This window comes from Chiroxiphia lanceolata, chromosome 12, assembly GCF_009829145.1.
Source record: "Chiroxiphia lanceolata isolate bChiLan1 chromosome 12, bChiLan1.pri, whole genome shotgun sequence".
Taxonomy (NCBI): domain Eukaryota; kingdom Metazoa; phylum Chordata; class Aves; order Passeriformes; family Pipridae; genus Chiroxiphia; species Chiroxiphia lanceolata.
The window spans coordinates 6,502,116-6,514,695 of NC_045648.1; the positions used below are offsets into that span (position 1 = coordinate 6,502,116).

The 12,580-nt window shown below is 45.9% G+C and overlaps 1 protein-coding gene across 1 annotated transcript in view; it reads right to left on the reverse strand.

Moving 5' to 3' along the window:
- Positions 1-12,580, reverse strand: part of SLCO3A1 (solute carrier organic anion transporter family member 3A1) — a 136,799-nt gene that overhangs the window by 32,582 nt on the left and 91,637 nt on the right. The window lies entirely within an intron of this gene.

A 12,580-nucleotide genomic window follows, 5' to 3' on the forward strand; every position in this document is an offset into this window, starting at 1 on the left:
AGTGGTTCTGCTTGTCTCCTGCAAGATGCAGGATGCCAAAGAGATAGGGCTATGTCTCTGTATTGAGTGCTTCAGGCAAAAGAGCACCCTAAATGTCTTCTGGTTTTCCATATCTCTTCAGGAAAAAGAACAGATGGAGGTGTGATAATGCTTACGGATTTCTATTGAGCTGAGGAGACAGTGTGGACATAATGCTGTGTTTTGGTCAGCTGGTTACTCTAAAAGGTGTCTGTCTTACCCAAAAGCATGAGATAAAGCAGACTTGCCTTCTCCCCATGGGGAAATCTTTGCCTTTACCACCTCCAGCTAAACTCCTGGTAGGCAGAAGTTTCAGACTTTAGGGCCAGCAAATCTATGAAATGAGCATTGTCACAGCTGGCTAGATAAAGTCCCTTTACAGAAGTAGGAGCACTTTTCCAAATCCATGAATCCCTTCTCCCCATGATACCCACATGGCAAATATTCCCCAAGGCACATGGCTCTTCCAGCCTCTTACAACTGCTCACTCCCCCTGCAAAACCTGCATGAAATTACCTCTGTAATGCCAAAAGAAGAGCTATTATGAGTAAATTAGTTATTTGCTTCAATACAGTATTTAGAAGCATTTATTCTCACTCCCATTTTGGCCTTGAAACAGGAACGTTACAGGCACACTGCCAGCTCTCAATTATCCAGGGCAGAAAGGCAGGGGGACACAAGGATAATCCAGAAACAGAAGCAGCAAAAATAACACAAAACATTTGTAAATTAGACAATAAGAACATATTTGATACCTTCACTTTTGGGATAATAACAACATCTAGGAAAAACAACAGAAAGTCCCCAAGGACTCTTGTAAATGGATTTCTGAAGGAAGCAGGGACAAGGTCTGGCCAGCGCAGAGCACGAGTCTGCTTGTTCCCTCTGGGGCAAGACAGTGCTGATGGATCCCTGTGCCTGGCGAGGGGAGCAGCCTGTGCTGGCACCAGTCTTGGTGTCACTGCACTTCAGAAATGGCCCATGAAGGAGCTTATCTGCATCTGGGTGCTTTTCTCACTCTCCTTCGGGGTACATCCCACATCTCCCTCCAAATCTCTCCGGGGGTGCTGCCTGGCATCTCAGTGCATCCATAATGCACTTCATCTCAGCTATCTCAGCCCTCAGTTTCCTTATCTGGAAACTTTTAATTCCCAAGTTCTCTCTCTGTGCATTTCTCAGGAGCTGGAGAAATTACCATAACTGCAAAATATTCCCAGGAGACCACCAGCCCTGCACAAGGCAAACCACACCTGCTGGTGACAGCTCAGTCAAGTAGAATAAGCTGTTATGGTCAGAAACAACTGCACCTTCATTTTTAAAATGCAGGGTGCAAATTAATTCCTCCAGGTTGTTGGCACTGGGATCTGGCTGGATTAGTAACTAGGTAGAAAGCAGCAGTGCCTCCAGCCAGCTGCTCACACAGAAACCTAGCGTGTTAATGCCTTCATGGCTCTCATCACCTACAGCAGCAAGAGGGGGAAACAAAGGTGCTGGAAGGAAAAAAAGTGACAGGTTGTATGAGCCACAGTAAGGAGTCACTGTCAGTGCAGCAGCAAGAGCTGCCATCCCCTGCCCTATTTCAGCCAAGCTCAAAGCTGCAGCAATGGCACTGTGTGGCAGCTGTGCTGCCAGCTTAAATTAGTCCCCAGAGTTTCTGCCCATGATGTCCATGTCACCAGTGAACCAGCCATCTGCACTCACCTTGTCCTGGGGTATTGGGTTTGCGCCCCATGATCCAGCACTAAATTGGGGAATTTGTGCTCCTTGAGCATCAGAGCTGGTTAGGAAGCCTGTGCCTTGTTCCCTTGGGTTTCTATAAAGCCTTATGTGGGAGAACCCAGTCCCTGGTTACATGCAGAAGGACTTCGTGGAATGTGAAATGAGGGAAGAGCTGGAGAGAGAATATAAAAAGGGATTTTTTTCCCCCCAGCACACCCAGCATCATTTCCCTCCTTCTCAGCCCCGAAGGGCAGCCTCACTTGGGGCTACAAGATTTCCAATAGCATTTTATAAAATATCCAAACCAAAATAACAAAAAAAAAAAAAAATTTGTCACCTTTTTTTTGGTCACTAGATGGCATTAGTGTTTGTCATTCAGCCCACAAGTGCCACGTGGAGCAGGTTGGGTGACAGTGCTGCTCACCCCGGCTCCCCCGATATGACAGTGTTCCTGGGGGTCCCAGAGCCCCTGGGAGGATGGCAATGACAACAGGGCACTGTCATCACCCACGTATTTGCCACACGCACAATCAGGTTGTGCCCTTTCCCTGTCTGCAAGCAGGAAATCACAGGTTTTAGAACTCTTCTAAAACTTAAGTTTTTAGTCAAGGAGCTTAAACAGACAGCATCTAGCAGAGATGGCCATGGCTACTACTCTGATGAACAAGCCAGCAATCAAAGAGCAGGTTAATCTTTGATGGCTGAAGATTAGTTATCAATTTCTGCATAATTATGGTCAAGCACATAAGGACACATATCAGTTGGGGCAGTGACAAACAGAGCCCATGTTTTGGATGAAGAGCCCTTGGACTTCAGGACTCCCGACATTGCTTTGCTCTTATTTCTCTGCCCTAGAATGTACAAAGGAAAGGAAAGTTCAGGCACACCTGAGCATCTTCTCTTTCCCAGACCCAGATCCTCAGCCCAGATCCTGGTGTCCAGCACCCAGAGCTGTCTGAGGGTTCACATCCACAGGGATGACCCTTCAAAGCACCCTGGGCTGCAACAGCACCAAGGAACCAAGGGGGCTGCTGAGCTGCTGTGCCACTGCCCTGATGGGACCTGTGTGTGAGTAAAAGGACTGTGTGGCCATCAGACAGCTGATTTGGGGCACGAGCACTCCAGGAGTGGCCAGTTCTGGGCCCCACAGGGCAGGTTTAGGTGAGACCTTGCATAACCTGCACTCCAGAGGCAGCAGATATTTGTTTCCCTGATTTTGTTTTTGTTTTTTTTTGTTTGTGGTTTTTTTGTTGTTGTTTGGTTTTTTTGGTTGTTTGGTTTGGTTTGGTTTGTTTTGGTTTGGTTTTTGTTTTGGTTTGGGTTTTTTGCTGTTTTTGTTTCGGTTTGGTTTGGTTTGGTTTTGTTTAGTTTAGTTTTAAAAACCTATTACTGGTTGATGACTTTCTGTGTTTAACAGCTCTATAAAACTGGGAACACACCAAAATTGTCTTGTGGCACCAATGTGTCTTGTCATACAGGTACGCAGGTAGAAGGACAAGGCCAATTCCAATCCTCTACACATCACTTTTGGATGCCTCAGTGTTGGGTTAAAGAGGGATGGAAGTTTGTCCCGTGATGATCTCCAAACCACAGGCAGGGCTGTCTGACCATATGTATACACAGGCAAAATCACAGAACAGGAGTATGCTCATAGAGTAAGACAAAGAACATGGAAAAAGATCATCCTTCACCAAACCATCCCCAGGGAATATTTTCCCCTTTTCCCAAAGCAGAAGAGAGCAGAGACCTGTGGCTGGTGATCCAGCAGCAGCAGGGAGATGCTTGCAGAGGCAGATAGCTCAGATAAAGCAAATGTGCTTTATTATATAGATGAAGCTGCGGCCAGTGCACGTACAGATGACAGTGCAGGTGACAGATGAATTCTGCCCCTCCTCACACTGTTGTATCACAACACCACCACATCAGAAACGAGCTGTTACAAGACTTGAGAAACAAGCTCAGTTATTAAAATACCACATTTCATATCCTGGTGGCTGCAAGAAGGCATGATTTGCTCTGCAATGTCCTCACTAGAGGGCAATGTGGGATAGAGGATCCAGCAAAACACCTATCTAAGATCTTTTAAAAGCTATTAAATTATTATTCACCTCTAGGCTAGCTTAAAAACCCCTCATGTTAATTGTGTTTCTTTCTTATTCTATAGTTTGTCCTGAAATCAAGAAAGTAACTGTCTCACCCCATGCCCTTTGTGTTACCTTTTTTTGAGACTCCAACAAAATCCTACTGTTGCAATATTAGTATTTTACGCTTTAATTCACAAATCAAGTAGATTGTGGAAAAACAATGGACAGTCTGTACAGAGCAGGACTATGCTCAAGGATCAACAGAGCATGCTACTGGGCACGAGAATTAGGCTATTAGGCAATTGGGATAGTGCCTGTGGTTGAACACTTACGTGGAATTGAGGACTCGAGGGGAAATTAAGAAAGTTAGAATTAGCTTAAGATATCCTTCCTCTTTCCAGAAATTCTGCACAATGGCTAGTCACTCCCCCTTATTGGGAAAACACTTTCCACATCACCCACCTAGTCATGCAACCACAAAGCTGCTGCTTAGTAGAGAAAGAGGTCTTGCAAAACCTCTCTTCCCAGTCTGGCGGTTGCTGCTAAGGGTAAAGATGGGCTACATTTGGGGCCAGCTTTAATATCACTTGCTCGATCTTTTCCCATGTTTCCCTCTAACTTTTTTAGATCAGCCAGATTTGATAGAGCCAAAGGTCAATAATACCAGGAGCAAACAGATCAAAGATCCAATCCCAGCTCCACCAGCCTCTTGGGAAACTCCTACTGATGCCAGTAATCAGTATAGGTACAGCAATTTGGTGGTATTTTTATTTTTAATCTTAGAGTATTTTCTTTAATTCTTAACAAATAAAGGTAATTCTTAGAAATACTCTAGAGATGCAAATTAAAAACCAAACTGACTCTGCCTTAGGACAATTGAAACATTTTGTTTCATAACTCACAAATACTTCCTTTCAGTTTAGGTCCTTTAAAAACACAATTATATTTTAATTTCAAAACAACTAATAATTTTCAGCCTACTCGCTCTATCCCCTTTGTCAATCTCCCCGCCTCCCAAAAAGGCAGGGGAAAAAAAGGCAGCAAACCAGGCTGGACTGAGAAATCAGAAATATTTTCTTCATCTTTTCAAATAGAACAATTTGCCAAATCCTACTTTGTCTTGTCAACTAACACTTTCCAGGGGCTGAGGAAAGGACTGGGACAGAGGAGAGTATTAGATCTGACATTTTGTGATGAGATTTTATCACTAGCAAGGCCCAAGACTGATAATGCAGTTTTCCATTAGTGCAAAGGGAAGGAGCAGCAGCAGGTACCACATCTGTGGGGAGATGGTGGCACAGAGGTGCTCAGTGAGTCATGCAAAGTGCTCAAGAACCAAATTGCAAAGACAGGGATAAAGGATGTCAGTATTTCAGTAATACAGAGTTGTCCCTTGGTGATCCCAGCTGCTTTCCAGCAGCAACAGGATCCTGAAACATGAGCAAACCTGTGCTGCGTGCAGGGTGAAACAGGTGAAGCATCAACTCAATCCCTGTAATGAATTAACTGGGGACAGTAACTCCCAGGAGAAAACCTCCTGGCTGGAAATAAGTCATTGAAGGAGATGCAGCAAGGCTTGCCAGTCTCACCAAGGTGCAGTGAGGAGGCATCTCAGGTACAGTTCACTGAGGAATAAGAGCAAGTTCAGTGCATAGTCATGGGCTGAGAAAATAAATACACGAGCAGCTAAAGAATACCAAGTCATTTCACTTCAAATCTCAGCCTCACCAGGGGCTGAGGACATGAGGAAAGTTATTTTGGAGAGCTGCCAAGATGTACCAGGCAAAGGTGAGCTGGGTAGGTGAGACAGGAGGAGGAAAAGCAGCATCTCCCACAGCGGGACTGCACACAGGGCTATCAGAGCAGCAACCATCAGCAGTGAATCACACAGCTTTTCCCAACCATGGACAAATCCCTGGTGTTGCAGAGGATCCTGTTTTATTTAGCTATGGAGATGTCACTGGTATCTCCTGGGTTCTCTCGACCCCGGTTGCTCCTGCCTTGGCATTTGCATGAAATTAAAGAGTGTAGGAGATTATTCACCGTGCTCCTAAGGATCAGCAAATCTTCAGCAAAGCACATGGCCAGTGCAATACCTCTTCCCCCTTCCACCACCCCAAGGGTCAGTTTTGGTGGGCAAAAATACAACCAGTTTGGAAGATGTGGGAAACTCCAGTGCAAAGGTAGTGTTGTGCTTGCATCAATTAACTACATCCCCATGGAGGAAGGGGTCTGGGAGGTAAATGTGATCTATGTCAAGGACGACAGGAACTGGGTGGTTCAGCAGTCATCACCAAACACAGGCACTGGGATATGTGGAGGAGGACAGAGCACACACACATGCTGCCATGGCCCTGGCGGTGCTGCTGCGGACATGGGACAGCATCCCGCTGGGATCATCACCCCCAGCCTCCTGCCTGCTGCAGGAGCAAGCTCTTTCTAAAAGCACAAAGGGAACTGGCTTTGCAAAGCACGAGATAATCTCAAAACCCTGCTTGTCCCACATTTCCTGCTGTGTGGAGGACTGGGCAGGCCAGTGTGAAGGGATTACTGGAATATTGTAATTCATGTGCTCTGTAACCTGCCCTTAAAGAGACACCACCCCAGTACAGCCTGTGGGAACCAAAGGCATGCTGGTACAGACTGGAGATGCTGCATCCTCCTGCCCACCAGGCACTGGCCCTCAAGGGCTTGGGATAAAAACTTCCACACTCTCATGCAGTGGCCAAAGCTCGTTGTTTCAGTGGGTTTTCTCTGATTTCTATCACTTGATGTAACCTCAAAAATGCACAGTAAGGGTAGATGGAGGCTGTTTCCTAGCCAGATGGTTTCTTCCCACAGCACAGCCCTCGAGAGTCCTCCAGCACTGCCCCTCCTCTGTGGCAGACAGTGTGCCTACGAGCCCCCCTGTGCCCATATGAGTGCAAGGATGCCTGCATTCCCAATCAGCCCCTTGGTCTCTCCTTCCCAGCTTTCCCAATTTACCACAGAAAGACTTTTTTTTTTCCATTTGACTCCTTGTCTACACAACCATCCCCGCCTCCTGCTCCCTTATGTCTCCTGCTCTCTCACACCACTGTGACCGACTGTAGGAAAGGTGAATGGGTGGTGCTGGTGTGTGTCCAGTTGTTCTGCTCCCTCAGTGCAACCACTGAAGCGAAGGAAATGTTCAGACAACCTGGACAGATGTTTTCAAGTGCCTGCAGTTGTCAATTAATGAGGAGCAACTTTGGCATAATTCACTTTAATGTTTAGTCTTTGTTCTGATGGGGATCAAAGCAGTTCCAGACCTGTATTGGTATGAGATGGGGTGGGGAGGAGGGAAGAATTTGGGGGGTTTATCCCCTCTGTACAGAGGCACACATATTATTTACTAGTTTTGCCTTTAAGAGCTCAAAACCAGTAGACCCCTCAGACATCTCTTTAGGGTTGCTCAAGTGATGCCAAACACAAGGAAGGATGTCCTGGCACCCCCCAGGTAGTGAGAGGCTGAATTGCCTGCTCAGCCATCACCTTCCCATGGACCATTCACTGCATCTCATTACTTTTCCACCTTTTAACAAAAGCTAGTCCCTCCTTGTGAAGTGCTGCGAGATGCACAAATATTATGCACTGCTTGAGCAATCAGGGACACAAAATGCATTAGAACAAACTGAGCTTTGGTTCTGAGCTCTTCTCATTGATCCCACCATAACAGCTCATCACTTGCATCTGTGTGTGCAGTACAACACCTGGAGAAAGACCTGACAGTGCTGTCCCAAGACATCCTATTTCTCACTGACTGACCTGTGGGTGCTTTTGGCCAGTGGAACAGCTCCAGCAAACAGCAAGCCTACAAAGCAGAAGTGTTGGATTGAATCTGACTTCTCCCATTTCCAAGAGATCACTTGTGATGGGAGAGCCATGCAGGGATTCACTATTTGATTGCCCTGCCTTTAGCCAGTGAAAGAAATTATTACTGAGTTTGAAATCAGGCAGCCTTGGAGATCTCCTGTCAGCTTCTTCCCCTCTTCTCTGATCAAACCTTTCAGTTGAAATACCAAACCACTTTCTGCACCCTGCAAAATCAGCTCTTGCTTCATGAAGATTTGTGTTTTTAATGCAAGCTACTCACCACTGTATGGAAATGCTGCAGAATGACTTATTTACCCCTGTGTTTAGTAAGAATTGACTGTATCTAAAGCTGGTTGGGGGCTTTCATTTACTTATCAAGAGGCTATAAAAAAATGCATGCAGGCTACAGATATAATAAGCTTCTTCTTCCAGGGCTGCAGAGAGAACCCATAACAGTGTCCTTCCTCCTGCCTGCTGGGAAAGACTATTTCACTACTTCACAGCACAGTTCTTTGTTTTGGTCTATATTTAGCATTCAGATGTTATTCCCTAAAGAGGTTGCTAGGACTCAAAAGCACCTTACATAGAGGTTTCTCCCCAGACTATCAGTGTCCCTTTAAATATTGATTTCCGTCAGAATTCAGGATTTCTCCAAGGAAGTGTCTGCTGACTTTGAGATGAAATCTGATTCGTATAAGCAGGTGTTTTGCCTGGTCAACCACCTAACATTTTCAATTATTACCAAGCCTTAAGTTTGTTTTGTCAGGAAATCCCTGTCCCCAGCACCATCAAGGCTATATTTGCAAGGATCAATGTTATACCAGCAATTGACAGTCCCAGGGGATCCTGATGCACACACAAAATGTTTGTGGAGAGGCACAAAAAGGGGACTGGACTTTTGCATTAGGAGCACAAGCTCAGCGTCCAGCCCTGTATTTTCCATAATTACCAGGTACACTTGTGGCCGCCCAAAACCACACCCATTAGCTGGCTTGTGCCCTCATTCTGACGAGAACAGAAATAAAGAACACTCAAGCAAAAAACCAAACCAAACAACCAATCCCAAACCAACCAAAAACCCATCCTGGAGCCCTATTTCTATTGGCCTTTAGGTCCCTGCTTTAGTCAGCTGCTGAAGTAGGATCACTGAAAAGATGGCACAGAAACAAATCACGCAACATAAAAGCTCCACAACCCTAAAAACTGCATTTGCAAGCACAACAAAAATTAAAGCAGCCAATTTGTGAGCTCTGCAAGGTAAACTATGGGGATGTGCTCACCACAGAACTCTTGGGATTATTTTGGTCCCACCAGTTAACACTGGGAGCAAACTGTTCCCCACTCCAGTTTTCCTCCCCAGCATCCCAGTACCCTTCCAGGCAGTGGAGGGACCGCTTGCTGCATTCCTCTCCTTACTGATGGGAAGCTGGAGAAGAAATTTGCTTATGCTAATCAATCCCTGGCACCAGTCACACAAGAGCTAATCCACTGGCAATCTCCATCAGTCTCTGCATATTTAACTAAAGCACTGAACACTCACGGAGGATTATGAACGCAGTGGCATTGTTGTAGCAGTGTTTTCCTACTTAAGCTGCAATCACTCTGATGCCCTGTCTCCTAATATTTACATACACTCTACATACAAACAGCCTGCAGAATCACATGCAAGCATCCTGGTCAGACAAAACCCCCCACTGCCTACAAAACTCCCCCCACCATGTGGTGGTTTAATACATCACCCTGCACCCAATGCTGCCTCCATCACCCTCTGCCAAAATGCTCATCTTCATGGGGGTTATTTCTACAAAGCAAGCATCCTTGAAGATATACGTATTGCTTAATGCTCACAAAAGATATGTCTCTTTTCTCCAAAGGATTTACAGGTAGTTTGGACATGCATTGGAAAAGATTAGAGACTCAGGCTGGGTTAGGAGAACTCTTCAAAAAAAGCCCTAATAGGTCATTTTTCTGTCACTTTCTGCAAAAAGCAAATGAAGAAAGAAAAACATGCCCCAAACCCATGTCCTGCCTAGTCAGGTGTGTCGCAAAAAGCCAATGCTGAGAGAAATGTAAGGACAAGGCACTTGCTCCACCTACCCTGCTGGCTCACATTCCTGTCCCTGAAATTTGCTTGTTATCACCTCAGAAGAAGCCAACTCAGTTTAAGAAGTGGGTATGAGCACATACCTAACTATAGCGTGCAAATCCAGGGCAGGCTGTGCACACCCTGATGCACGAGCCCACGAGCTGCAGATTCCACACCTTCAACATGCGGTGCAAATACAACAGCAGTAGCCGTGGGCTTGAACCAGCAATTTCCACCTTTCAAGCAATTTTTCTCCGTGCTAATTGCCTTGGGAAGCAGCCACCAAAGAGACTTTGGAAGAAAAAAACCCACATGCTCCAACGCCAAGTACAGTTTTTTGAAAGGCTGAAGTCGCATGCCTTTGAGCTGTGCTCATCTCCTCCCAGCTGCTAAACACAAACACCTGTTTCATCTAATCCATGATGCTGCTGTAGCTACACGCAGGCACATTTCCTTGTGTTGTTTCCCAGGAATTGTGCCAACTGTAGGTTTGTATGGAAATGTACTTTCAGGGCACTTTTCCCTCTCTACAGGACTGCAACTCTCCTCTGAGTTTGCCGAATGATGTCCCGTTTAACACCGGGTGGTTTTGATCCTACAGAGGATCAAAAGTATATGGATACATTAAAGATCTGCACAAAATTCTTCCCATCTCTCTCCCCTGCTTGGACAAGCAGTCCACGCCACCTGAGAGCGCAACCTCTGTTTGCCCAAAAGACATGAGTCCCTTCTGAGGTTCTTGCACACTTTAATCTCCATCACTTGAATTCTGTAACAGTCAGCACCTCTCATCCTCCTTGTACTCTAAAATACACTAGTCTCATATGACTGAGAGTACAATGAGCTATTCCCACACATGATCCTTAAGAGCCTGTAAAATGCGAATTTTGGCATTTGTCAGTTTGGAGGCTGGTGCAACACCGCCTTCCCTTTTTATTTATTTATTTCTTTAAGCTGTGTACTGAGTTTGGCACAGACATAACACATTCGTTTGAAGATAAGGCTGCCAGGACTGCCTCCCTCTCTCTTTAACCTCAGTCTTGGGGGTATTCCTTCCCATCCCACATACTTTAAATGAGAACCCAGCAAGTTCCATTTCTAACTGAGGTTTCATGTTATACAGACAGCTTGCTGCTTTTCTAAGCAATGATGAGTCAGGGAGAAAAGTTCAGCTCTGTTCCCTCCCTACCGGACCTCCTACACGCCTGTCTCACTGTTTGAATTTTCCCTGCAAAATTCCCCACTGCTCCTTCCTACATCTCATCTGACAGCAGCAGAGGGCCACTGCTGCATTTCCAGTCCTTTCAATGCCTCTAACAGTGCTTGCCATTTCTTCCTTGTGCTGACAGCATCTAGGATGTCAACACCTTTACTCTCAGCATCATCCAGAGGAGGGATTTTCCAGGGTTAGAATACACAGACTCATTGAGTCTGGTGTGGTGCTGGTTACCCCAACAGTCCACAGTTCCCCAAATCTCCCTCTCCTCCCAACTGATCAAGCTATTACACACACATACATGTGTAGTTCTCCAGCCCAAACACAGCACCTGCCACGGAATCTCATTCTGAACAATGGGTGGAAAGTTCATATTCCTGCTGTTCAGGCATTTCCGTGCCAAGGAAAACCTCCCATTGCCTCACAGTTCCAATCACTCCTGCTCCAGTGCTTCCAGCTTAGCCGATGGCTCCCTGGGAACATAAGCAAATCTAATTTCTTTTTCTCCTTTATTTAATGTTTTTTTAAAAAGTCTGGCAAGAAAAACTCAGGACAATTAAAGAGCAATGTAATAAATGGTTTGTTCCTCTGTGAAGGAGACCAGGGAGAGTGTCCAAAAAGCAACAGTACCCCAAGAACTGTCTGAAAACCTCCTGTCCTCCCAAAAGCCACAAGCAAGACTCTCACTTTTAGTAAGAGCAGTTTTCATACATTTTGTGGTGTCTCTTCAGATCTCCCTTTGCTTGGCTGCTGCTCAGGTACAGACCACACTGCACAGTGGAGAATAATTCACAGGCAACTAGCACTGGGTAAGCCCATCCTAATTTTCTGAAGCAAGGAGAGGCCTGGGAATCATCTCATGACATCAGGCAAGATGCTGGGAACCCGGTGCTGATAACATTTATCTGTACCAACAATTTAGAAAAGTGCTGTGCTTTCCTCTGCACAATAGATTTAATCTACTCTGGTAATGGCTGAGCTGTCAGGAAGGAAAGGAAATTAAAAACAAAACTTGTGTTGCTCCACTTCCTTACATTGCAAACGCCATCAGAAAAAAGCATTTTCTCTTGACAATAGTCATTCTTTGCCCTGACCCAAATCTCACTGAGGTTTATGGGAATTCTGGCTTTGGGTCAAATCTACCACTTGCTTCTTACAGCAGATGACCAGACATTTAGGGTGCTGCCCTGGGACCTGCCAGACTTTTACTAGTGAGCAACCATGGCTTCACACAGGCATCCTTGCACCTCCTGCCCACTCACCTCCTTCATTCGAGGTCCTTCACTGCAGGGGCTGCTCTGCCCTCGGCTGTGCCCAGCTCACAGCTCCACCTGCTTCTTTTGGACAGTGACAAGAGTATTCCGAGATGTCCCCAAAGTATCTGCAGGGATCGCTGTGGGAAACGTGGGGGGTTGTGACTCCAGCTGTGCTTTGCTTCATGGCAATGTTACTTCACGACAGGCTCTACGCAAACTTATCAGCAAGAGAAATTTGGGAAGTCTTAATACCCACTATTTACCAGAGCACTACGCTCCCACAAAACCTTCCAGGGCAGGCAGTGGGGGTGGCCCAGTCTGACAATCACATCCAAATATCCCCCCCCATTCACCCCATGTGGGGAAG